Here is a 25877-nt window from a genome sequence, read left to right as displayed (position 1 = left end):
AGCCCATGGGCTATAGTTTGCCAACCTCTTAAAACAACCAAAGAGCTTAACTAATTGATTTAGGCTATTTGGATAGCCTATTGGGATTTTTGAGAGCTTCCAAGGCCTTATCATTTAAGAAAAAGCCAAAAGCCTCATTCAGAACTATGCAAGAAGAGTTCTGATAGATTCTTTTTAAAAACATTTTTTGTTTTTCTTTTTTTAAAAAAATATTTTTAACTATTATGAATGAATACATAATAATTGTTCATATTTACAGGGCATGTGATATTTTGACATAAACGTACAATTTGTAATGATAAAATCAGGATAATTGGGATATCCACCTCCTCAAGCATTTATCATTTCTTTGTTAGGAGCATTCCAATTCCACTTCTTACATTATTTTGAAATACACAATAAATTGTTAACTATAGCTGTCCTATAGTGCTACTGAACAATAGATCTTATTCCTTCAATCTAACTGAATTTTTGTATCGATTAACCATCTCCTTTTTATCCCACCTACCACTACCCTTCTCAGCCAGTAGTGACCATCATTCTACTCTCTATCTCCATGAGTTCAACTTTTTTTAGCACCCACATATTAGTAATAACGTGCTAGGTTTGTCTTTCTGTGCCTGGCTTATGTCACTTAGCATAATTTCTTCCAGTTCCATTCATGTTATTGTAAATGACAGGATTTCATTTTTGTAGCTGAATAGTATTATATTGTGTGTACTACATTTTTTTAATCTGTTCATCTGCTGGACCATTAGATTGCTTCCAAATCTTGGCTGTTATGAATAGTGCCACAGTAAACACGGGAGTGGGGTTATATCTTTGATATACTGATTTCCTTTCTTTTGGTATATACCTGGCAGTGGGATTCCTGGGTTATATGATAGCTTTATTTTTAGTTTTTTGAGGAACTTCCATACTGTTCTCCATAGCGACTATACTAATTTACATTCCTACCTACAGTAGGAATGAAAACCTACTGTTTTTCCAAATCCTCCCCAGCGTTTATTACTGCCTGTCATTTGGATAAAGGCCATTTTAACTGGGGTGAAATGATACCTCATTGTAGCTTTGATTTGCATTTCTCTGATGATCAATAATGTTTAGAACCTTTTCATATACCTGTTGGCCATTTGAATGTCTTCTTTTAAGAAATGTCTCTTCAGATCTTTTGCCCATTTTTAATCAGATTATTAGATGTTTTCCTATTGAGTTGTTTGTGAGCTTTTTATATATTCTGATTATAATCCTTTGTCAGATAGTTATTTCGCAAGTATTTCCTCCCATTCTATGGGTTGTCTCTTCACTTTGTTAATTGTTTCCTTTGCTATGCAGAAGCTTTTTAGCTTGAGATGATGCCATTAGTCAATGTTTGCTTTGGTTGACTATGCTTTTTGGGTACTACTGAAAAAATTTTTGCCTAGTCCAATGTCCTGGAGAGTTTCCCCAATGTTTTCTTTCTCTAGTTTCATAGTTTAAGGTCTTAGATTTAAGTCTGTCATCCATTTTGTTTTGATTGTTGTATGTGGCCAGAGATAGGGGTCTAGTTACTTTCTTCTGCGTATGGATATCTAGTTTTCCCAGCACCTCTTATTTAAGAGACTGTCCTTTTCACAGTATATGTTCTTGGCACCTTTGTTAAAAGTGAGTTCATTGTGCAGGTATGGATTTGTTTCTGTGTTCTCTATTCTGTCCCATTGGTCTGCATGTCTGTTTTATGCCAGTACTATGCTGTTTGGGTTATTGTAGATTTGTAGTATAATTTGAAGTCAGGTAATGTGATTACTCCAGTTTTGTTCTTTTTGCTTTGGATAGCTTTGGCTATTCTGAGTCTTTTGTGATTCCATGGAAATTTGTGGATTGTTTTTTCTACCCCAGTGAAGAATGTCATTGGTGTTTTGATAGAAATTGCACTGACTCTGTAGATTGCTTTAGGTAGAATGGATATTTTTAATATTATTCATTATTCCAATTTATGAACATGGAATATCTTTCCTTTTTTGTGTCCTCTTCATTTCTTACATCAATGTTTTATAGTTTTCATTGTAGAGATACCTCAATAATTTGGTTAAGTTTATTCCTAGGTATTTAATTTGCAAATCAAGTTTCTTTCTTGATTTCTTTTTCAGATTGTTCATTGTTGGTATGTAGAAATGATACTAAGTTTTGTATGTTGACTTTGTGTCTGGCAATTTTACTGAATTTATTTATCAGTTCTAATAGTTTTTTGTGGAGTCTTTCGATTTTTTCAAGTATCAGATCATATCAGCTACAAAGATAATTTGACTTCTTCCTTGCCAATTTCAATGCCCTTTATTTATTTATTTTATCTGATTTCTCTAGCTAGGATTTCCAGTACTGTAGTACTAAAAATACAGTTTTTGTCTTTAGTAACAGTGAGCATCATTGTCATGTTCCAGATCTTAAAGGAAAGGCCTTCAGTTTTATCCCATTTAGTGTGATACTAGCTGTGGGTCTGCCATATATGGCTCTTATTGTGTTTAGATATGTTCTTTCTATACTTATTTTTTTTTTAGGATTTTTATCATGAAGGGATGTTGAATTTTATCAAATCCCTTTTCAGCATCAATTGAAGTGTTCATATGGTTTTTGTTCTTCATTCTGTTGATATGACATATCACACTGATTGATCCATGACATTGATTGATTTGCTTATGTTGAACGCTACTTGCATCCCTATATCCCTGGGATAAATCCCACTTGATCATAATGAATGATTTTTATTAGGTCAGTGCAAAAGTAATTGCAGTTTTGCCATTAAAATGGCAATGACTTTTACACTGACCTAATAAATATGTTGTTGAATTCCATTTGCTAATATTTTGTTGAGGATTTTTGTATCACTCTTCATCAGTGATATTGGCCTGCAGTTTTGTTTGTTTTTTGATGTGTCTTTGTCTGGTTTTGTTACCAGGGTAATGAAATCAGAGAATGAGTCTGGAAGTATTCCTTCCTCCTTTCTGTGTTATTAACTGTAATGTCTGTTTTCATCTCTGATCTTATTTATTGGTTTTCCCTCTGGTTTTCTTAGTCTGGCTAAAGGTTTGTTCATTTACATATGTTTTCAAAAAAGCAACTTTTAATTTTGTTGATCTTTTGTATTTTTTATTTCAATTTCATTTATTTCTGTACAGATATTTATTATTTCTTTTCTTCTACTAATTTTTGGTTTGGTTTGCTCTTGATTCTCTACTGCCTTAAGATGTGTTATTAGCTTGTTTATTTGAAGTTTTTCTACTTCTTTGATGTAGGTGCATATAGCTATAAACTTTCCTTTCAATACTGCTTTCATTGTATCCCATAGTTTTTGATATGTTGTGTTTTCATTATCATTTGTTTCAAGAAATTTTTAAATTTCCTTCTTAATATTTTCAATAACTAACTATCATTCAGGAGCATATTGTTTAATTTCCATGTGTTTGTATAGTTTCCAGAATTCCTCTTGTTACTGATTTCTAGTTATATTCCATTGTGGTCAGAGAAGATACTTGATATGCTTTCAATTATGTTGAATTTTTAACACTAGTTTTGTAGCCTAACTTATGGTGTATCCTTGAGAATGATCCATGTACTGATGAGAAGAAGGTATATTCTGCAGTCATCAGATGAAATGTTCTGTAAATATATCTACTAGGTCCGTTTAGTCTATAGTGCAGATTAAGTGATGTTTGTTTGTTGATTTTGTCTGGATGATCTGTCCAACTCTAAAAGTGGGGCATTGATGTCTCTAGCTGTTATTGTATTGAGATCTCTCTCTCTCTCTTTGGCTGTAATAATATTTGCCTTATATATCTTGGTTCACCAGTGTTGGGTACATATATATTTATAGTTGTTACATCTTCTTGCTGATTTGACACTTTTGACCTTCTCTGTCTCTTTTTATAGTTTTTGTCTTGAAATCTATTTTGTCTGCTATAAGTAGAGCTTCTGGCTGGGAGTGGTGACTCATACCTGTAATCACACCACTTTGGGAGGCCAAGCCAGGCAGATCACAAGGTCAGGAGTTTGAGACCAGCCTGGCCAACATGGTGAAACCTCTTCTCTGCTAAAAATACAAAAATTACATGAGCATGGAGGCATGCACCTATAATCCCAGCTACTCAGGAGGCTGAGGAAGGAGAATAGTTGGAACCCGGGAGGCGGAGGTTGCAGTGAACCAAGATTGCACCGCAGCACTACAGCCTGGGCAGCAGAGCAAGACTCCATTTCAAAAAGAAAAAAAAAGAAGTATAGCTTCTGCAGTTCTTTCTTTTTTTCTATTTGCATTGAATTTTTTTTTCTTTTTCCATCCCTTTGTTTGCAGTCTCTGTCTTTATAGGTGAAGTATGTTTCCAATAGGCAACGGATCTTTGGGTTTGTTTTCTTATCCATTCACCACTCTGTGACTTTTTTGTTTTTGGACTCTGTGCCTTTTGATTGGAGAGTTTAGTCCATTTATATTCAGTGTTATTATTGATAAGTCAGGATTTTCTCCTGCCATTTTATTATTTATTTTTGGTTGTTTTGTGGTCTTCTCTTTCTTCTTTCTTTTATTCCTGTCTTCCGTTTAGTGAAGGTGATTTTCTCTGGTGAAATGATTTAGTTTCCTGTTTTTTATATTTTGTATATTTATTGTATGCTTTTAGATTTGAGGTTACCATGAGGCTTGTAAATACTGTCTTAAAACCAATTATTTTAAACTGTGACAACTTAACACTGATCGCATAAACAAACTAATAAACAAAGAAAGCAAAGAGAAAACTAAAAAACTTTGTCTTCCTGATTTTTAGCTTTTTGTTGTTTCTATTTATATTTTATTGTACTGTGCATATCTTGAAAAGTCGTAGTTATTATTTTTGATTGGTTTATCTTTTAGCCTTTCTCCTCAAGATATGAGTAGTTTACATGCCACAATTATAGTGTTATAATATTGTATTAGGCCGTTTTCATGCTGCTGATAAAGACTTACCCAAGACTGGGAAGAAAAAGAGGTTTAACTGGACTTACAGTTTCACATGGCTGGGGAGGCCTCAGAATCATGGCAGGAAGTGAAAGGCACTTTTTTTTTTTTTTTTTTTTTTTTTTTTTTTTGAGATGGAGCTTTGCTCTTGTTGCCCAGGCTGGAGTGCAGTGGCACAATCTCGGCTCCCCACAACCTCCACCACCCGGGTTCAAGCGATTCTCCTGCCTCAGCCTCCCTAGTAGCTGAGATTACAGGCATGTGCCACCACACCCAGCTAATTTTGTATTTTTTTTTTTTAGTAGAGACAGGGAAAGGCACTTCGTACATGGCGGCAGCAAGAGAAAAGGAGTGAGATGCAAAAGCAGAAACCTTTGATAAACCCATCAGATCTCATGAGACTTATTCACCATCACGAGAGTGGTATCGGGGAAACCGCTCCCATGACTCAAATGATTTCCCACTGGGTCCCTCCCACAACTGGGGAATTATGGGAGTACAATTCAAGATGATATTTGGGTGGGGACACAGAGCCAAACTATATCAAATATTCTCTGTTTTTCTGTGTACTTACTATTACCAGTGATTTTTGCACCTTCAGATGATTTCTTGTTATTCATCAACATTCTTTTCTTTCAAATTAAAGAACTCCCTTTAGTATTTCTTGTAGGACAGGTCTGGTATTAATGAAATTCCTCAGCCTTTGTTGTCTGGGAAAGTCTCTGTATCTGCTTCATGTTTAAATGATATCTTTTCTGCATATACTTTTCTAGAATAAAAGGTTTTATTTTCCTTCAGCACTTTAAATATGCCATATCAGTCTCTCCAGGTCTGTAAGGTGTCCACTGAAAAGTCTGCTGCCAACATATTGGAGCTCCATTGTATGTTACTTGTTTATTTTTTCTTGTGTCTTTTAGAATTCTTTCTTGATCATTGACCTTTGGAAATTTGATTGTTAAATACCTTGAGATAGTCTTCTTTGGGTTAAATCCACTTGGTATTCTACAACCTTCTTGTACTTGTATACTGATATCTTTCTCTAGGTGTGGGAAGTCCTCTGTTATTATTCCTTTCAGTAAACTGTCTATCCCTGTCTGTTTTTCTACTTCCTGTTTAAGACCAATAACTCTTAGATTTGCCATTTTAGGCTGTTTTCTGATAGAGGCCTAGTTTTACTCTTCTGTGTATGGATATTCAGTTTTCCTAGCACCATTTATTGAAGAGACTGTCCTTTCTTCAATGCACATTATTGACACCTTTGTCAAAAAGATTTGACTTTAAATGGGTAGATTTATTTCTGGGTTCTGTCTTCTGTTTCATTGGTATATATGTATTCGTTTTTATGCTAATACCATGCTGGTTTGATTACATACCTTGTAATACATTTTGAAGTCAGGTAGTGTGATGTCTCTAGCATTCTTTTTGCTCAGCATTTCTTTGGCCATTCTGGCCCTTTTTTGGTTTTATATAAATCTTAGGATTTTTTTTCCTATTTCTGTGAAGAATGTAATTAGTATTTTTATAGGGATTGCACTGAATCTGTAGATTGCTTTGAGTAGTATGAGCATTTTTACAATATTGATTCTCCAAATCCATGAACATGGAATATCTTTTCATGTTTTGTATCCTCTTCAATTTCTTTTATCAATGTTTTATAGTATTTTTTATTGAAATATTTCACTTTTTAAAAGTTTATTTCTAGGTATTTTATTTTATTTCTAGCTATCGTAAATGGAATTACTTTCATGTTTTCTTTTCCAGTTGTTTATGGCAGACTCCTAACATGAATTAAGAGTCAAGTTCAAGAAAGTCAGCTCAAACAGGTCTTATCTAGCAAACTAATTTTTGATAATTAAACACCAGAAACTCAAGCTAGAAGACTGAAGAATAAACAATCTTGAAAATGGAATGGGTTTAGAGAATTAAGACAACCAATTTACATCACAAGAAGACAGACTCTGGGCCAAAAAATGCAGAGCAAATATTTGTAATGAATTTAGCTAAGTCCCTGGCATAAAAATGCTTGATCATGACTAAATTATTCACTTGTTCTGTCATATGCCGATTCACTCAGTCCGTATAGTTATGCATCAGACATTTATTGAGCACTTGCTATAAGTCAGAAACTCTAAATAAGATATATAAAAATATCAAACAATAACCTGACACCATTTAGTAAACTGTCACAACCTAAACTTCTAAATGCTAGGTAAAATTAGAAATTAGATGCTGCAAGAGTCTGGTGGGTGTGCACCTGAGTGAGCCTCTGGTTGCCAAAGGAGGTTTCTAGAGGAGATAATAATTGCCTGAATCCTGAGGACAAAGTCTCAGAATCCTGAGAACAAAGTCAGGCAGGCAAGAGATTTTTGTGAGAACAGGGGAGGCATGTTTTTCTAGGCAGAGGGATCCTCATACTCAAAGGCCTGTGGGCAATGGCAAATGTGTGAATTTCTAGTGATGCAAATGAATTAGTATGTCTGGGTGGAGAAACCAAGTTGGGAAGGAAAGGAAGCTGGGATCAGGTCCTGAAGAGCATTATAAATCCTGTTAAGATGTCTTGCCTTGACCCTCAAAGTGGGAAGCCTCTTCAAGCGAAGAAGTAATTTGATGAGATGTGCTCTTTCGAAAGAACAGAAAAAAAAAAATGGTATTTAATATTCCAATAGAGGGTTTTCATTAAACTTTTGTTAGTTACTTTTTGCTGAGGGCTAGTATTGGTCTCAACTCACCAGAAAGGATACCTGTATAATATATGTATGAAGTTGTAGCTGAAGAAGTAAAAGCAAGTCAATTGTAATAGACACTCTTTCTCTCTTTACCCTATGCCCAAGCCTGCCTGAAATATGGTTCTAACAGAATGTTTCCAAACTGCACTCCTTGCACACAAATATTTTCATTTCCACAAAAGTGATAACTCTTTTCTTCCTTCTCTTTATAGATCACTGTTCAATGAAGCTTGGATTTGTCATGGGTCTCTGGTGACAAACATTGGTTATATTGGTGAGTTATATGGTTCTTCACTTCTCATTTGTCACCTTTTGTCATGAGCCAAGTTATGGTGAAAGCTTGATTTGTTTAATTTTCTCTATTCTTGGGTCATTTTTATTCATAATTCTCAAATCTGTCCCAAAGTCTTCAGAGTTCTGCCCACACCTGTGCCTAGTATATTACTCTGGATATATAGTTATAAGATACACCTTTAGAGGTATACTTCCTTTGGGCCACAGTTGCATTGTGGAAGAGTTGTGTATAAACCATATATAAAATTTATAAAAAACCATATATAACATTTAAATCCCCTAGAAAGCTTTTGTGTTTGAAGGGATCCTGTTACAAAGTGACAAATATATCTGAAAAAAATCATCACTTTTTTGTCTTGTTCAAAAAGTTATTCACATTGTAAATATACCTGATGTTCAATAATGAAGTTTTGCTTCTGTAACTTTTTTGGTTTGATATGTTATTGAAATGTTGGTGACAAGATGAAAAACTTACCCCAGATTGGAAAATAAATCAAAGGGCAGACATTAAAACAAGATATTTTAAAACTTTCTGAAAAGATTTCTGACCTTCACATAAGCTGCATTCTAATGGAAGAATGGAATATATTTCCAGACATGTTATCTATTCTAGTCTCTTCTTCAGAGCATGTTTTGTTGTTTTTGTATGAGATATTGTTCTTTTTTGTGTGAGGGAAGGTTGATTTGGAGTTTTGTTTATTGGGAGGCACAATACCTAGAGTTGTGTGATAAGAAGCTTGTTTTTTGTTTCTATAAAAAAAAAAAGAGTTGATTCTGGAGACTGAGTTGTTTCTTGTTTGTAGCACAACATATTTCTGGATGCATAAATGCAGATTGGAAATAATAAATGTACTCAGAAGGCACAGTTAACATAACACATTTTTTTTCATACCCACACATTTTGCCTTGTGCCACTAGCAATAATTTGGGGAAAACAGAAACAAGTCCAAAAAATATAATTCACTTTACAGTAATTGGTTTCTTATTTATAGTTTTCCCCATACTAACACCTTTGTCAATATTTTACTACATCTTGGAAGGGCAATTTTGGATTTTTCTGAGGCAGCCATGATTATCTATTCTATTGTTCCCACTGTTACATTTGGAGTAACAAACCTTGTGATTTTGGTTGAGAACATAAAGTCTGTATATGTCCTCCAGCAACCTCTCCACATATTACTCCATCCCTTCCCACATTCCCATCAGCACATATCGCGAATTCTTTACTATTTTTATTTTTGATTCTAAGCCAATTCCATTTCTATTTATCCCATCCAAGTACAATGTAATCACTTTTGGATTGTTGGCACATTGTTGAAAACATTGGTATACTCAAATTCTTTCCATTTTTTAACAGCATGAAAAACAAAATCAGAATTTCAATTACCTTTGAAAAACATATTGTGCACATCTTAAAATCCCAAAATGCCACCTGAAATAAGTTGCAAGGAATATTTTAGTTGCGTTCCTCAGCACACCTGCAGAAAATGATTTATACCCTTACCATATTGTTTAATCTGGTTTAATTGCAAACATTAATATAGAACAGAGCAGCAAATACATGGTCAGTAAAATTATGTATGTAACAGGGAAATAATATTTTATTTCCTCATTTGAAATCAGTTTTTACTTTTTGGTAAGTGAGATAGAATGATTTGTCTGTAATCTGAACAAAAATATTTCTGCCAATACTCTATTAAAAATAGAAAGAAAATAGTGTTCTCATCACACAAGTGATTACCCTTTTAGCTGATGTGTTTTGCTCTTTTTTTCCTCAGCTTTTTGAGTGGTCTAGTAAATGCTAGCTTTCCAAAGTGAGACACTTAAAATCTAAAAGAAGTAATGTAAGAAGCACAGTCAATGAATGTTTCATTTTACATTGAGGGTAAAGTTTCTAATTCTGGATTTAAAAAAAAAAATACATTTTTTCATCTGGTATTCACCCTTAATGTTAAATATTCTAATAGCCACTTCATAATTCATATCTGGTTAATTTTTTAAATTTCTGCATTGATGTGACATGAATGCTATCAAAATTAAATAATTTTATATTATCCTTTAGTGGTATCAGTATCACAGTCTACATTTTTCTTAATTCAGGAATTGAGCTACTAGTATCTGTATTACAATGTATAATAATATCAGAAGTACAAATCTCTCCTTAGTGCTAAACCTGATTCTTTGTCAGTTTAACCAATTTAAACCAGAAATCTGGTTTTCTGGTTCAGTTCTGGAAATTATAGTGTTCTAGTTATTACCTTTGCCCATCAGGGTAGGAAAATTGGGTTATTCATTTGATGGTAGAGCCTCCAAAGATGAATATTAAGGCAGTTGTGGGCTGACAAGTATTCTACTTCCTTAACTTTAAACAGTGTCAATTATGAAACAGACCATTAATTCAATAATGCTAGGGCAGTAATCATTGGCAGGTAAGAGGGTGAAATAAATGTGAAAATTAGCTAAACAAACTCCTGCTCTACAACATTAATTTACCCATATACCCACCATTTATTTTAAGTGTCGTGATCAAAATTTGAATCTAATCCTTCTTAACACTTAGAATTCTTCGGAATTCCTTTTGGCCATCTGCAGCTATGCATTGCATCAGGGAGTGAGCCTCATTTACATCTCTTGTCCTCTTTAACACCTTTTCAATTGACAGTGCAATTTCAAGGCAAATGGAGGAAGAACACAATTTGATCTAGATTAGCTATATGGTGAAACTCATGGCTCTTTTTTGTTATTCCCTTAATTAAACTAGTTATCTCTAGAGTTTAAAAAATTTCTGTTGAAAGTCAGCCTAACCTTCTACCAGATATCATAGGCACCTAAGTTGTAGTTCTTGAAACATCGCTTGTCCATATCTACCTTTATTAGACTTGAAAATTCTATGAACCACCTGAAGGTACTTGGTGCGTTCCGGTGCCTTTAATTGCACTGCTTGGAATGTGCCAGTTGTTCTCTGCAGGCATTAACTTTTTGCTATAGTGTGACATCACAATACAGTCTTTGAGGCCATTTCGAATAATTATTATAAATCCAGATTTAATGTAAAATGTAACCACATATGGTGCTACCAATGCAAATATATCAACTCAGCTGTTAGTCTGAACAGATCTACCTTCTGTGCATTGCAAGTTCATACACGTGTACACAATAACAACTCTGTCACAAATTATTCCTCTTCCTAGGAGCTAAAGAGTTCTTTCTGACATCCCTTGTAATACACATTCCGATTTCAGAATAATTAAAATGTGAAAAGGTGTTTCTCTTAGAATTAAGGAAATAGAACAGCTAACATTTCAAAGGACCAGTATCTCCTGTATAAACATAAGAGTGGACCTAAGCTATCAACATTCACTCTAGTACCTTCAAAGGTATCACCTAAGTCTCTTCCTCTCTTTTGTTCTCATCCTCATCCTCTTTCTTTCCCTTTATCCCTCTCACTCTCCTGAATGTATGCCTCACTTCTTGTTTATCTTTCTGAAAGAAAATAGAATTGTTACTGTTTGTGTGATAATACTCATTACAAGGTATAATGCGATGCTTAGGATGGTAGTATCTCTTTACTGTGAGTCTATCACTGGGATGACCATACATTTAGCCCAGAACAGTCCATGTATGGCTCTTGTTTCCATGTAATTATCAACAAGGCTCTGTTCAGCTCTAAAGGTATCCTGATTTGGTTGATAAATTACATGAATGGGTAAGAGTCACAAACCAAATCATAAAATGCTTCCAGCTGAGCAAGTGACTATGAAGTCCTTGTGTCCATCAACACAAGCAGCTGAAGACTGTGAAAGTATCATTTTCCTCATGTTGGAAAATGAGGAAACAAACTGAGTATAAGTTACCCAAGGAAACTGAAGAAGCGGTTAGGGGACCTCAGTTGGGAAGGTGACAAGGACTCTTGCAGACAGACCTACCGGCAAGAAATAAGGTAAATAGAAGCAGTAAGGACGCAGGCCTTAAACAGAGAAGGCAGGAAGCCAGGCAGGGAGTCCTCGGTTGTGCACCAGCCCTGTGGGGCTCAAGTTTAACTCTAGTAGGGTCAGAAATCTATTTTTAATGAATATCACAGTGACTTGGGTGCCTCTATTTTTCTCATTCTCTTCCTTTGGTGTTTTTCTCAGTGCTTGGCAACATTATTTTGAGAGTTCAGAGGCTCTCCACTATGCAACAAAGGCCTTTCTCTACCCTAAGGCTAGACTTTAAAAGCAGAACATCATAGTCTTGGGAACTGGTTCACCTTGGGAGCATTAGAAATCCCAACCCAAGGGGAAGGCAAGACTTTCCAGGATACAGTCCTTCTATCTAGATACTTTAAAACTGTGGCAGGTTCTGTGCATTGTATAACAATGAGAATGTTCCCTTACTGTCTTGCCCTCTGCATTTGCTTCCTCTTTCCCCAATTTTCCTTCCACATTTTTCCCCCATTGTGTCTTCCAGTACTGCCCAGCCTCCTTCAGGCCCTCTTTCATCAATAATTGTACTGCACTTTAGATAGAAGTTGATCACCCCTCTTTTTGCCTCTTAATTTTAAAGATAAGCAAACTGAATATTTTAAATTGTTTCTAAATGGAATCAGAGGAAATACTATGTTGATTTTCAACCAATTTTTTTTTTATTTTACCCTTAATTCATATGTCACTAGCTCTTTAGGTATAAATAGCCCTTATTCCCTTATTCTTTTCTTCTCTCTCTCATAATTTAGTTATGCTTTCTAAACATGAGATTTTAAAACCAAGCTCCATACAGAGAAGGAGGTCACAGATTGATTACCAGGGGTGTGCAGCATTTTATGGAGAGGATTGCGTTCAGGCAGCAGGGAGTTCTAGAAGCCATTCAATGCTCTGTTCAACCAGTAGTTACAGGGTTGGAGATGCTGCTGGCTCCTGGTGGTTCAATTTTGAAAAAGATGATGAGATAGAACTCAAGGATGAAGCAAAAGTCAACAAACAGCACAGGTATAGAAGATGGAGAAATCTGGCTTCAAAGCCTGATTTTGCTGTTTACATAGTATAATCTTGCAGGGGTTCTCACCATCAAGAGATACCATCTCACACCAGTTAGAATGGCCATTATTAAAATATAAAAAAATAACATGCTGGCAACATTGTGGAGCAAAGAGAACACTTATACACTACTGCTGGGAATGTAAATTAGTTCAGTCATTGTGGAAAGCAGTGAGGTTATTGGTCAAAGAACTTAAAATGGAATTACCGGGGGGCGCGCCCAAGATGGCCAAATAGGAACAGCTCCAGCTTCCAGCTCCCAGTGAGAGCGACATAGAAGATGGGTGATTTCTGCATTTTCAACTGAGGTACTGGTTCATCTCACTGGGGCGTGTCAGACAGTTGGCGCTGGTGTGCAGGTGCAGCCCCGACCAGCTTGAGCTGAAACAGGACGAGGCATCGCCTCACCTGGGAAGTGCAAGGGGGAAGGGAATTCCTTTTCCTAGCCAAAGGAAATTGAGACTCACAACACCTGGAAAATCGGGTAACTCCCACCCTAATACTGCACTTTACCAAGGGTCTTAGCAAACGGCACACCAGGAGATTAAATCCCACACCTGGCCCAGAGGGTCCCATGCCCACAGAGCCTCCCTCATTGCTAGCACAGCAGTCTGAGATCTAACTGCAAAGCAGCAGCCAGTCTGGGGGAGGGGCACCTGCCATTGCTGAGGCTTAAGTAGGTAAACAAAGCCACTGGGAAGCTCAAACTGGGTGGAGCCCAATGCAGCTCAAGGAGGCCAGACTGCCTCTGTAGACTAATCCTCTGGGGACAGGGCACAGCTAAACAAAAAGCAGCAGAAACCTCAGCACAGGTAAATGCCCCTGTCTGACAGCTTTGAAGAGAGAAGTGGATCACCCAGCATGGAGGTTGAGATCTGAGAACGGACAGACTGCCTGCTCAAGTGGGTGCCTGACCCCTGAGTAGCTTAATTGAGAGACATCCTCCACTAGGTGCAGACAGACACCTCACACCTCACATGGCGGGGTACACCCCTGAGACGAAGCTTCCAGAGCAACAATCAGACAGCGACACTCACTATTCAGCAATACTCTATCTTTTGCAGCCTCCGCTGCTGATACCCAGGCAAACAGGGTCTGCAGTGGACCTCAAGCAAACTCCAACAGACCTACAGCTGAGGGTCCTGACTGTTAGAAGGAAAACTAACAAACAGAAGGGACACCCACACCAAAACCCCATCAGTACATCACCATCATCAAAGACCAATGGCAGATAAAACTAGAAAGATGGGGAAAAAGCAGGGCAGAAAAGCTGGAAATTCAAAAAGTCAGAGCACATCTCCACCTCCAAAGGAATGCAGCTCATCGCCAGCAATGGAACAAAGCTGGACGGAGAATGACTTTGACGAGTTGAGAGAAGGCTTCTGTCAATCAAACTTCTCAGAGCTAAAGGAGGAACTACATAACCAGCGCAAAAAAACTAAAAACCTTGAAAAAAGAATGGATGAATGGATAACTAGAATAATCAATGCAGAGAAGACCTTAAAAGAACTGACAGAGATGAAAACTATACCACAAGAGCTACGTGACAAATGCACAAGCTTCAGTAACCGACTTGATGAACTGGAAGAAAGAGTATCAGCGATTGAAGATCAAATGAATGAAATGAAGTGAGAAGGGAAGTGCAGAGAAAAAAGAATAAAAAGAAATGAACAAAGCCTCCAAAAAATATGGGATTATGTGAAAAGACCAAATCTACGTCTGATTGGTGTGCCTGAAAGTGACGGGGACAATGGAACCAAGTTGGAAAACACTCTGTAGGATATCATCCAGGAGAACTTCCCCAACCTAGTAAGGCAGGCCAACATTCAAATTCAGGAAATACAGAGAATGCCACAAAGATACTCCTCGAGAAGAGCAACTCCAAGACACATAATTGTCAGATTCAACAAAGGTGAAATGAAGGAAAAACTGTTAAGGGCAGCCAGAGAGAAAGGTCAGGTTACACACAAAAGGAAGCCCATCAGACTAATAGCAGATCTCTCTGCAGAAACTCTCCAAGCCAGAAGAGAGTGGGGGCCAATATTCAACCTTCTTAAAGAAAAGAATTTTCAACCGAGAATTTCATATCCAGCCAAACAAGTTTCATAAGTGAAAGAGAAATAAAATCCTTTACAGACAAGCAAATGCTGAGAGATTTTGTCACCACCAGGCCTGCTCTACAAGAGTTCCCGAAGGAAGCACAAAACATGGAAAGGAGCAACAGGTACCAGCCATTGCAAAAACATGTCAAAATTAAAGTCCATCGAGGCTAGGAAGAAACTGCATCAACTAAAGAGCAAAATAACCAGCTAATATCATAATGACAGGATCAAGTTCACACATAACAATATTAATCTTAAATGTAAATGGAATAAATGGTCCAATTAAAAGACATAGACTGGCAAATTGGATAAAGAGTCAAGACCCATCAGTTTGCTGTATTCAGCAGAGCCATCTCACATGCAGAGACACACATAGGCTCAAAATAAAGGGATGGAGGAAGATGTACCAATCAAATGGAAAACAAAAAAAAGCAGGGGCTGCAATCCTAGTCTCTGATAAAACAGACTTTAAACCAACAAAGATCAAAAGAGACAAAGAAGGGCATTACATAATGGTAAAGGGATCAATTCATCAGGAAGAGCTAACTATCCTAAATATATATGCACCCAATACAGGAGCACCCAGATTCATAAAGCAAGTCCTTAGAGACTTATAAAGAGACTTACATTCCCATACAATAATAATGGGACACTTTAACAACCCACTGTCAACATTAGACAGATCAACAAGACAGAAAGTTAACAAGGATATGGAGGAATTAATAGACATCTACAAAACTCTCCACCCCAAATCAACAGAATATACATTCTTCTCAGCACCACATCGCACTTATTCCAAAACTGACCACATAGTTGGAAGTAATGCACTCCTCAGCAAATGGAAAAGAACAGAAATTATAACAAACTGTCTCTCAGACCACAGTGCAAATCAAACTAGAACTCAGGATTAAGAAACTCACTCAAAACCCCTCAACTACATGGAAACTGAACAACCTTTTCCTGAATGACTACTGGGTACATAATGAAATGAAGGCAGAAATAAAGATGTTCTTTGAAACCAGTGAGAACAAAGACACAACATACCAGAATCTCTGGGACACATTTAAAGCAGTGTGTAGAGGGAAATTTATAGCACTAAATGCCCACAAGAGAAAGCAGGAAAGATCTAAAATTGACACCCTAACATCACAATTAAAAGAACTAGAGAAGCAAGAGCAAACACATTCAAAAGCTAGCAGAAGGCAAGAAATAACTACGATCAGAGCAGAGCTGAAGGAGATAGAGACACAAAAAAACCCTCCAGAAAAATCAATGAATCCAGGAGCTGGTTTTTTAAAAGATCAACAAAATTGTTACACTGCTAGCAAGACTAATAAAGAAGAAAAGAGAGAAGAATCAAATAGATGAAATAAAAAAATGATAAAGGGGATATCACCACCAACCCCACAGAAATACAAACTACCATCAGAGAATACTATAAACACCTCTACACAAATAAACTAGAAAACCTAGAAGAAATGGATAATTTCCTAGACACTTACACTCTCCCAAGACTAAACCAGGAAGAGGTTGAATCCCTGAATAGACCAATAGCAGGCTCTGAAATTGAGGCAATAATTAATAGCCTACCAACCAAAACAAGTCCAGGACCAGATGGATTCACAGCTGAATTCTACCAGAGGCACAAGGAGGAGTTGGTACCATTCCTTCTGAAACTGTTCCAATCAATAGAAAAAGAGGGAATCCTCCCTAACTCATTTTATGAGGCCAACATCATCCTGATACCAAAGCTTGACAGAGATACAACAAAAAAAGAGAATTTTAGACCAATATCCCTGATGAACATCAATGCAAAAATCCTCAATAAAATACTGGCAAACTGAATCCAGCAGCACATCAAAAAGCTCATCCACCATGATCAAGTGGGCTTCATCCCTGGGATGCAAGGTTGGTTCAACATACACAAATCAATAAATGCAATCCATCATATAAACAGAACCAATGACAAAACCACATGATTATCTAGTAAATGCAGAAAAGGCCTTTGACAAAATTCAACAGCCCTTCATGCTAAAAACTCTCAATAAACTAGGTATTGATGGGACTTATCTCAAAATAATAAGAGCTGTTTATGACAAACCCACAGCCAATATCATACTGAATGGGCAAAAACTGGAAGTATTCCCTTTGAAAACTGGCACAAGACAGGGAAGCCCTCTCTCACCACTCCTATTCAACATAATGTTGGAAGTTCTGGCCAGGGCAATCAGGCAAGAGAAAGAAATAAAGCATATTCAAGCAGGAAAAGAGGAAGTCAAATTGTCTCTGTTTGCAGATGACATGATTGTATATTTAGAAAACCCCATCGTCTCAGCCCAAAATCTCCTTAAGCTGATAAGCAACTTCAGCAAAGTCTCAGGATAGAAAATCAATGTGCAAAAATCACAAGCATTCTTATATACCAGTAACAGGCAAACAGAGAGCCAAATCATGAATGACCTCCCATTCACAGTAGCTTCAAAGAGAATAAAATACCTAGGAATCCAACTTACAAGGGATGTAAAGGACCTCTTCAAGGAGAACTACAAACCACTGCTCAGTGAAATAAAAGAGGACACAAACAAATGGAAGAACATACCATGCTCATGGATAGGAAGAATCAATACTGTAAATGGCCATACTGCCCAAGGTAATTTATAGATTCAATGCCATCCCCATTAAACTACCAATGACTTTCTTCACAGAATTGGAAAAAAACTGCTTTAAAGTTCGTATGGAACCCAAAAAGACCCCGCATTGCCAAGACAATCCTAAGCCAAAATAACAAAGCTGGAGGCCTCACGCTACCTGACTTCAAACTATACTACAAGGCTACAGTAGCGAAAACAGCATGGTACTGGTACCAAAACAGAGATATAGACCAATGGAACAGAACAGAGCCCTCAGAAATAATACCACACATCTACAGCCATCTGATCTTTGACAAACCTGACAAAAACAAGAAATGGGGAAAGGATTCCCTATTTAATAAATGGTGCTGGGAAAATTGACTAGCCAGAAGTAGAAAGCTGAAACCGGATCATTTCCTTACTCCTTATACGAAAATTAATTCAAGATGGATTAGAGACTTAAATGTTAGACCTAACACCATAAAAAACCCTAGAAGAAAACCTAGGTAATACTATTCAGGACATAGGTATGGGCAAGGACCTCATGTCTGAATCACCAAAAGCAACAGCAACAAAAGCCAAAATTGATGAATGGGATCTAATTAAACTAAAGAGCTTCTGCACAGCAAAAGAAACTACCATCAGAGTGAACAGGCAACCTACAGAATGGGAGAACATTTTTGCAATCTACTCATCTGTCAAAGGGCTAATATCCAGAACCTATAAAGAACTCAATCAAATTTACAAGAAAAACACAAACAACCCCATCAAAAAGTGGGCCAAGGATATGAACAGACACTTCTCAAAAGAAGATATTCATACACCCAACAGACACATGAAAAAATGCTCATCATCACTCGCCATCAGAGAAATGCAAATCAAAACCACACTGAGATACCATCTCACACCAGTTAGAATGGGGATCATTAAAAAATCAGGAAACAACAGGTGCTGGAGAGGATGTGGAGAAATAGGAACACTTTTACACTGTTGGTGAGACTGTAAACTAGTTCAATCACTGTGGAAGACAGTGTGGTGATTCCTCAAGGATCTAGAACTAGAAATACCATTTGACCCAGCCATCCCACTACTGGGGATATAACCAAGGGATTATAAGTCATGCTGCTATAAAGATACATGCACATGTATGTTTATTGCAGCACTATTCACAATAACAAAGACTTGGAATCAACCCAAATGTCCATCAGTGACAGACTGGATTAAGAAAATGTGGCACATATACACAATGGAATACTATGCAGCCATAAAAAAGGATGAGTTCATGTCCTTTGTAGGGACATGGATGCAGCTGGAAACCATCATTCTCAGCAAACTATCACAAGAACAGAAAACCAAACACCGCATGTTCTCACTCATAGGTGGGAATTGAACAATGAGATCACTTGGACACAGGAGAGGGATCATCACATACCAGGTCCTATTGTGGGGAGGGTGTCGGGGAAGGGATAGCATTAAGAGATATACCTAATGTAAATGATGAGTTAATGGGTGCAGCACACCAACATGGCACCTGTATACATATGTAACAAACCTGCACGTTGTGCACATGTACCCTAGAACTTAAAGTATAACAAGAAAAAAAAAAACCGAATTACCATTCAAGTCAGCAATCCCATTATTGGTATACACACAAAAGAATTTAAATCATTCTACCATAAAGACATGCATGTGTTTGTGCATCACAGCACTATTCACAATAGCAAAGACATGAAATTAACCTAAATGCCCATCAATGGTAGAGTGGATAAAGAAAATGTGGTACATATACATCATGGAATACTATGCAGCCATAAAAAAGAATGAGATGATGTCCTTTGTAGCAACATGGATGGAGCTGGAAGCCATTATCCTAAGCAAACTAACACATACAGAAAACCAAATACCACATGTTCTCCAATATAAAATAAGAGCTAAACATTGAGTATACATGGACACAAAGAAAAGAACAACAGACACTAACACCTATTTAAGTTGGAGGGTCAGAGGAGGGAAAGGGAAGGATCAAAACCTGCCTATCAGGTACCATGCTGATTACCTCAGTAATGAAATAATCTGTATACACAAAACCCCCATGACACAAAATTTACCTGTGTAACAAACTTGCATACCCCTGGACCTAAAATAAAAGTGAAAAACAAAAAGAAATATAATGACACTTTGGGAGAGTTGTTTGTAGTTTGGCATGCCTGAAGTACACAGTAGAGGTGGGGTCACAGATGATGCTGCAAAGATAGTCAGGGCCCAGATTATAAAGTTCCTGAAAGTTCCCACTTCATACCTGCTAGTAGTAGACAATAGGTCAGGCAAAGGAAGTTTGGCCAGGTCAGAGACACTAGGGGAAAAATGTTTTCTTGGATTTATCATATTGAATTTACTTGGATTGTATTAAATCTATAGATCAATTTAAGATGAGTTGGTATCTTAAGAAATTGAACATGGTATATCCCTCCATTTATTCAGATCTATTTTAGTTTCTCTCAATAACATTTTATAGCTTTCAGTGTAAAGTTTCTCTACATCTTTGTTAAATTTATTCCAAAATATTTTATGTTTTATAACATGTAAATGAAACTATTTGCATATTTACTGCTATAAAGTTTTAGTGATTTTTACATGTTAACATTGTACCTTACTATTTTACTAAATTTACTTATTAGGTCTAATATATGTATTGCAGTTTTCTATGGATTTTCTATGTAAATGATTATATTAGCTACAGATAGAAACAGTTTTACTCCATCCACTTTATTAACTTTCCAGTATTTTTATTTGTTGAATCTTTTCCTCATTTCCAATCTAGGAAACACAACCTAGAAAGAGTATTCAGTATTTTCAACCTAGGAAAAGTATTCAGTATTTCACCATTAGGTATAATAATTGCTACAGGGTTTCTGGTGGAGTCCTTTATTAGCTTATAGAAATGTTCACCTATTTTTAGTTTTCTGGCACTTTTTTTTTTTAACATGAATGGATTTTGAATTTTTTAAATTTATTTTTCTGCATCTATTGAAATGATTATCTGATTTTTCTTCTATATTAATACAGCAAATAGCATTAATTAAGTTTACCATGGTGGGATTAAAACTTACATAATTATGGTATATTATTCTTTTTTTCTATTATTGATTCAATTCACTTATCTGTTTAGGTATTTTTGCATGTACGTTCATAAGGGATATTAGCCTTATTTACTTTTAATATTTTGTCAGATTTTGGCATTATGGTTATGCTAGCTTCATAAAACAAGTTGGGAAGTTTTTCTTCTCTATTTTCTGAAATGATGTAAGATTGGTTTCAGTTCTTTAATGTCGGATAGGATTTGATAAGATTTAATTTTATTTATTTATTTATTTAAGATGGAGTCTTGCTCTGTCACCAGGCTGGAATGCAGTGGCTCGATCTTGGCCCACTGCAACCTCCGGCTCACTGCAACCTTCGACTCCCAGGTACAAGCAATTCCCCTGCCTCAGCCTCCCAAGTAGCTGGGACTACAGGCGCATGACACCATGCGCAGCTAATTTTTTGTATTTTAGTAGATATAGGGTTTCACCACGTTGGCCAGGGTGGTCTCAACCTCCTGACCTCGTGATCTGCCCGCCTCTGCCTCCCAAAGTGCTGAGATTACAGGCGTGAGCTGCTGCACCCAGCCAATTTTATTTCTTTTTTTGTTGTCTGATAGAACCAGTAAAGCGTTCTAGACCTGAAGTTTTCTTTGTAAGAGGATTTGATAATGATTTAATTTCTTATTAGAAATAGGGTTATTCAGATTTTCTGTTTTTTCTTATGTCAGTTCTGATAAACAGTGTTTTTCAAATAATGTGTTGAATATGTGACATAAGTTAATAATATTACTTTAATGTCATTTAAGTGTCTATAGTATCCAAAATAATAATCTCCTTTTTTATGTTTGATATTGATAAGTTGTATTTTCTCACCCTTTTCCTTAATCATTCTAGCTAGAGTTTTACTAAGTTTCTGAGTCTTCAAAAAACACACCTTTGGGCTTTATTAATTTTAAAAATTATTTGCCATTTTCTATATGCTTTATCTCTAAACTTATTTTTATTACTTTCTTTTCTCTACTAATTTTGCATTTACTTTGGTGTTCTTTTGGTGGCTTCTTACGGTAATATCAGGGGTCATTGTTCAGAGCAATAACTCTCTAAACATTGCTGTCATTCTATTTTGATATGTTGTATTTTTATTTGAATTTAGATCAAAGTGTTTTCTTATTTTCTGCATGATTTCTTTTATCCATGTATTATTTAGAAGTATATTTATTATCAAATATTGTGATATTACAAGATATCTTATTGTTATTATTGATTTCAGTTTCATTCCATTGAGATTAGAGAACATACTTTATATAAATTTAATCCTTTTTAATTGTTTTAATTTCTTAAATTTAATTTGTAGCTCAAAACATAATCACCCTGATGAACAAATGTACTTGAAAAGAATGAGTATCTTCTAGTTATAGTGTCATATACATATTAATTAGGTTAAGGTGTTTGATAGTTTTGTTCAGAACATTTATGTCTTTTATTTTTTCTAATTTCTGAGAGAAGGATGTTAAAGTCTCCAGTTACTACTGTAACAATCTATTTGTTCCTTTAATTTTGCAAATTCTAAATGTCTTCTTGATAAGACCTTTTATCATTTCATAGGGGCTTTTTTTGTTTGTTTTTGTTTTGTTGTTTTGTTTTGTTTTTTGTTTTTTCCTGAGACAGGGTCTTATTCTGTTGCCCAGGCTGGAGTGCAGTTTTGCTATCATAGTTCACTGAAGCCTGGAAATCCTAAGCTCCGGCAATCCATAAAGGGGCTTTTTTTTTTTTTTTTTTTTTTTTTTTTTTCCTTAATTAAGCTTTTTGTCTTGAGATCTATATCAGTCAAGGTCCAGAAATCACACAGAAGTTGAACAGGGCAAATTTAATATCAGGAATTGTTCGGTAGTAACAGCGGATTAATTACTAAGGGGCAGAGCATGCTCTACCATGAATGATGAATGGCAGCTTCAGGAAGCAGCTTCTACCTCTGGGGCTGAGGAACAGTACCTAAGGAAGAAACACATTTTGAACAGGGCCAGAAGCATGAGACTCAGACCTGGTTGGAAATGTGAGTTTGGCACATTGGATGGCAGAGAAGTTCATGGAGGTGCCAGAAACTGGAGCTGGCAGCACAGCAGAGTCCTGACAAAATCCACTAGGAAACTACTCACCGAGGTGTCGCAGGAACTCACTGGAAAGGCACCTACTGAGGCACCTGAAAGAGTCGTTGGAATGTCACCTGGTGCAAACTGGCTAGAAAGCTGCCCAGAAAGGTGCCACTAAAAGTCAATGGGAAGGGAGCACCACTGGATGTCCCGCACGCACACTGCCCGCCACTCATGCCTGGGAGAAAGAAAAGCACACCAAACCGGAAAGAAAAGCCCTTTCCTCCTACCGTGTCCCTGCAGCGCCCTCTACTGACAAAACGTAACAAAGGTGGCAATGGTGAAATATTTAAAGCACCTACAGCACCATAAAGGCCAAAGGAGGATGTTTGGAGCTAGGGAACAATAAAATTGATAACTGGCAAAAGCAGCAATCTGTTTGCTATAAAATCAGCAAATCCAGCTGTTTATGTTTACTGTTTACGTGGTTATCTTTCTCCACCCACTTACTTTCAGACATTTCTTTTAGACAGGATATAGTTGCTTTGCTTCTTGCTTTTTTAAAAAAACCAATTCTGTTAATTTCTGGGTTTTAATTGAAGTATTTAGTCCATTCACATTTATTGTAACTGTTGTCGTGGTTGAATTTAGGTCTACTAGTTTAGTTTGTTTGCTGTTTGTCTCCTCTATTTTTGCTTCTTTCTTTGTTCTTTACTGTCTAGTTTTTAAAATAATTTTTAGAATTCTATTGATTTTATCTTTTGGTTTTTTAGTTCTTTCTCTTTGCGTTATTTTCTTTTTCTTTCTTTCTTTTAGTGATTGCTCTGGGTATTACAATTTATGTCCTTAACTTTTCTCTCTACTTAGAGTTAATAGCATAACACACCATAAAATGTAGAAACCTTGTGACCCCATATACTTATTTATCACCCCTTACCTTATGTTATAGCTGCCATAATATAACTGAAAATATTACAGTCCTAAGACAATGCTACAATTTTTGCTTTATTTTAAATTAAGAAAATCTAGTATGTTATGCTTATCCAGATACTTACAATTTCCAATGCCTTTTATTCCTTCCTAAGGACAGATGTTTCTATCTGATATCATTTTTCTTGAATCTGAAACACTTCATTATTTCTTATCATGTAGATCTTCTGACAATAAATTATGTTGTTTTTATTTTATCTTTTTTGTTTAATTGTTGTGGGGGGGGGTTCTTTTATTTGAGATGGGGTCTCCCTCTGTCACCCAGGCTGGAATGCAGTGGTGCAATCATAGCTCACTGTAGCCTCAAAGTTCTAGGCTCAAGCAATCCTCCTGCCTTGGTCTGCCAAAGTGCTGGGATTACAGACATGAGCCACTGTGCCTGGCCTATTTTGTTGTAAGATATCTTTATTTTCACTTTTATTCTTGAATGAAAATATCATTGGTTATTTTTATTCTGGGTATTTTTTTAACACTTTAAAGATAATTGCACCACTCTCTGCGCTCCATATTTACTGATAAGAAATCAGAAGATTGTGAGTTATTATTGCCCTTTATGTAATGTATCATTTCTGAGTACTTTAAAGGTTTCTTTTTATTTTTGGTTTTTAGTAATTTGACTATGATTTCCCTAGATGTGAATTTCTTTATATCTATCCTGCTTGGCATTCTCTGAATTCTTGAATTTGTAAATTCATGTCTTCTCCAAAGTTTGGGAAATTTCAGCCACTAATCTTTTCAATAATTTTTATTCCTTGTTTCTTTCACCTTCTTCTGAATGTCCAGGAGACCTTTTGTTATTTTCCAGGACTCGAGCAGAGGCATCACGCTTCCTGACTTTATACTATAGGGTTACAGTAACCAGAGAACAGCATGGTACTGATACAAAAGCAGACATATAGACCAATGGAACAGAATAGAGAGCCCAGACAAGGCCACACATCTACAACCATCTGATCTACGAAGCTGACAAAAGCAATGTGGAAAGGGCTCATTATTTAATAAATGGTGCTGGGATAGCTGGCTAGTCACATGCAGTTCCTCGAGTCTCCTCTCACTTCTTCAATAATATTTTTACTCTCCTCTGTTTAGTTTGCATAATATCTATAGATAGTTTCCTCCATTATCTTCCTTCTGCTGTTAAGTGCATCCAGTGAATAGTTATTGCACATATTATACCCTTCAATTTGATCCTTTTCATTTTGTTCTTTTCATTTTTACAGGATTTTCTGATTTTTTTTTTTTTTTTTTTTTTTTTTTTTTTTTTTTTTTGCTTTTTTGCAGACATATCCTAGAGGTCCACATTATTTCTTTTGAATATTTTATGTTTTATTTTTATTTTTTTGAGACAGTTGATGATTTTTTTAATTACGGTTATACTGACATATAATTCACATACCATAAGATTCCCCTTTTAAGCACACAATTCAATAGTTTTTTAGCACATTCACTGAGTTGTACAACCATTACCACTATCAAATTTCACATCACTTTTTAAATAAACTTTTAGGTTCAGGGGTACATGTGCAGGTTTGTTACATAGGTAAACTTATGCCACAGAGGTTTGTTGCATAGATTATTTCCTCACTTAGTACTAATCTTAGTACTCAATAGTAATTTTTTCTGCTTCTGTCCCTCCTTCCACCCTTCACCCTCAGGTAGGCCCCAGCATCTGTTCCCCTCGTGTCCATTTGTTCTCATCCTTTAGCTCCCATTCATTAGTGAGAACATATGGTATTTGGTTTTCTGTTCATATGTTAGTTTGTTAAGGATAATGGCCTCAAGCTCCATCCATACCCCTGTAAAGGACATTATCTCATTCTTTTTAATGGCTGCATAGGATTCTATGTATATGTACCACATTTTCTTTATCCAGTCTGCCATTGATAGGCATTTAGGTTGATTCCATGTCTATGCTATTGTGAATAGTGCTGCAGTGTGATAGTGCTTGCATCTATTTTAATGATAGAATGCTTTATGTTCTTTTGGG

General features: G+C 36.2%; 1 protein-coding gene across 1 annotated transcript in view; it reads left to right on the top strand.

The window, feature by feature from the left end:
• Nucleotides 1–25877, top strand: part of TENM4 (teneurin transmembrane protein 4) — a 3098737-nt gene that overhangs the window by 2015634 nt on the left and 1057226 nt on the right. Inside the window, exon 6 of the mRNA XM_050757454.1 lies at nucleotides 7899–7960. The gene's annotated coding sequence lies outside the window, so the exon portion shown is untranslated. The remainder of the gene's footprint in view (nucleotides 1–7898; nucleotides 7961–25877) is intronic.

Source organism: Macaca thibetana, chromosome 14, assembly GCF_024542745.1.
Source record: "Macaca thibetana thibetana isolate TM-01 chromosome 14, ASM2454274v1, whole genome shotgun sequence".
Taxonomy (NCBI): domain Eukaryota; kingdom Metazoa; phylum Chordata; class Mammalia; order Primates; family Cercopithecidae; genus Macaca; species Macaca thibetana.
The sequence above is the reverse complement of the archived record's forward strand: the minus strand, read 5'-3'. Positions and strand labels throughout refer to the sequence as shown.